Genomic DNA, 3,240 nt, shown 5'->3' on the forward strand with positions numbered 1-3,240 from the left:
AAAATATAAAAACAGTTATTTTATTGTTTTCTGATTGGTCATATCCTAATTAATAGTGTTTAGTTCTTCCACTATGTAATTATAAATACAAATTTTATTGTGTTAGTTAAATATACTATCATATATTGTAAAGTCGGTTTTAATAATTATAGTCTTGCTTTAAAAAGTCGTTCATTTTGAAAAAATACACAATGGAACATTTTAAAATACATAACAAATATTATTCTGTACTAAAATGATTGAAAGATTAAAAGTAAAACATATAACCTTCAAACGTTATTGGCGATACACAACTGATTATGTTATTTACAATCATGTCAATGATTGTGTTAATATTAAATTTCAATTGTGGATAACATATTTGTTATTTATAAATGTAATATTTGGATTTAAAACATAAAAGTTTAAGCCAAAAGCTGTTTTTGCAATTTATCAGAGATAAAAAGTGTCAAAGTTAATAAATTTGAAGTTGTTTTCTGTTTTTTGTCGACTTCAATTTTATAGAAATACCTAATTGCAACATTCCCAAAAAGGATATACACAAAAGTGTTATTTATTTCTATTTGTGATATTTTGGCTTTTTAATGTGAAACCGTCTTTTTGCAATCAGTTGAATTACATATTTAAAATTATCAAAATTCCGTGATACCAATTTAAACATTAAAAAAGATGAAATTTCAGTGTCAGAAAGTTACTATCAAATTGGATGAAAACAATTGGTCAGAAGAAAAATCGTTTTATTTTACAGTTTTTTTTTGCAAAATCATTTTTCTGTAAGAGCTTTACTCAATTTTTGCTTTTCATAAGATAAAATTCATAACAGTAAAAATCAATAACTAAAATGATGAACACTTTATGTGGACATTTTCAAAAAATAATTTTTATTGTTAGATTCCAACAATGCATTAATCTCTGTTTTTTTTCTTTGTGTGTGGCATCATATGTAAAGCAATTCTGCTTTTTATATACTCTCTTGTTGATTTGAATAAAACTATATTACCAAGAGATACAATGAAACACTCAACTCAATCTACTTCTACTGTTGATCGACAGGTAAAGTCTTTTACATTTAAATTTCATTTTTGCATTGAATAAGTTTTGCATTGTCATTGTTTTTACTTCAACTCTGTTGTGACAGCCTTGATCAAAAGAATATTTGAAACGACCACAAGATGTAAAAAGAAGAAGAACAATGTGTCTTTACCTTGTTGGGACAATTGGTTTCAGCTTTCTAGTCTTCGAATGTTATTAATAATAGTTTAAAAAATTTTAACAACACAAAGTGAAACAATCTTTGAATAGTAACAGTTAAATAACTCATTTTAGATTATTTTATTTGAATAACTTTTATAAACTATTTTATTAGTTTTAATGTTGTACTTTTTATATTCTCATCAATTTTTATGTTGTATTTTGATTGTTTTGAAATAAAAATATAAATTTAAATTCAATTATTAAAAAAAAATGAATTAATAACTGAGTTCGAAAACACGAACACTTTTTGGTATAAATGTTTGGCCATCAATGAGATCTCCACTTCGAGTTATGTAACTACTTGGAGTACATTTGCTTAAATTTAAACCACATTTTGCAACAGCAATGTCACTGTTATTATTAACATCATCATGTTTTCCAAACTTAAATAAATATGAATTGTCTTTAGCACAAGTTATAATAGAATTGTCAATTTGTCCTTCTTGTAACCCGAATTTTTGAGGGTTATATATCCCATTTCGCATTAGCGAGAAGATGAATGATTCTTCCATTATATAACCTATTTCACGATAAAATCCCCAACTGTAATACACTCCTCCAAACTTATTCTTTTATTCATCTTCAATCAAAAAAAAAGATAATTGGAATTTCCTTTTATTTTGTCATCAAACACAGATGTATCTTTAGACCAATCATCTTTAATTGAATTGAAAACGTTATTGGAAATTTTCATTTTTGACAATTCCTCGAGTTTTTTACGTTCACCATTTTCAAGACCAAAATTAAAATTTTGTTCCATTTTTGCACGTTCGTTTTTGATTTTTTCTATTTTTGAAAGTTCAACTTGAAAATCGTCTTCAAGTTTTTTCTTTTAATTCTAAAGTCTTCTGTGTAAAGTTTATTCAATGTGTCGATAGAATTGTCCAATTCTTTTTTGTTTGTTGGTATATCTTTAGTGTGTTGTTTTGTTATTGCTGTTAATAACAGAACATCTTGCAAAAGTGACTGCCGCTCCGTTCTCAAATGCAACTTTTTCTGATAATCTTCATCGAGTATTTCAAATGCCTTTTCTGCTTCTTTAATTTGCTCTTGGAGGGGCATTTCGTTTTGTTTTTCACCTTTTATGACTAATTCAGTTGGTTTTTCTTTTGGGTCGTTAAAAAGTTTGGTGATCAGAGATGTTAATTTGAGCTTTTCTTCTTCCATTTCTTTGTTTTATCAGTGTTTTTAGTTGAAATGAACAATATTTAATTTATAATTTATTTAAAAATAATAAATGTAAAAACTTAAAAATGAGATGGATTTATTAATTTATTTTAATTAATAATTAATAAATTGATTATAATAAAATATTATTATTATTCTAAAAATTATTATCTATAAATAATTTTTATTATCATTGATTAATAATAGTGTAGTCGAAACCGATTCCGGAATCGGCTTTTCTTGAAACATTTGGGAAATATTTTTGATTCCCGAATCAGAAGTTTCAGGAATCAATAAAAAAATATTTGGGGAATTTTATTTTTTTTATCAAATTCCCGAACCGATTCCGGAATCAAAAAATATTCGGGAATATTTTTAACCTCGGTTCGGGAACATCCTGATTCCCAAACTTAAAATTGGTGTGTTCCCGAACCAATAAGTTCCCGAACACACTGGTTCCCGAACTTCATAAAAAAAATATTCCCAAACTTTTGATTCCGGAACATGGCGGTTCCCGAACCGATTCCGGAATCACCAGTATTATATTAAAAATTTATTAATAAGCAAACTAAAAAAATAACAACTTTGTTTTAATATTAAAATTGATAGATTTGTATAATAATATCTTTGTAAGTGTTTTATCCATTTGTATCACTATTCAACAAGAAATCAATTTTTATATTATATTGGATATAAGTATGTAAGTTTTAATTCTGTGTTAAAATTGTTCATTGCAATAATAATTATTTTTTGATTTAATTTATAATCAGTGTTATTACATGTATTTACATTACAAAAACATGTTGTATTATTGTTGTT

Source organism: Entamoeba invadens (assembly GCF_000330505.1).
Source record: "Entamoeba invadens IP1 unplaced genomic scaffold scaff_1105074725355, whole genome shotgun sequence".
In the NCBI taxonomy this organism is placed as follows: domain Eukaryota; phylum Evosea; order Mastigamoebida; family Endamoebidae; genus Entamoeba; species Entamoeba invadens.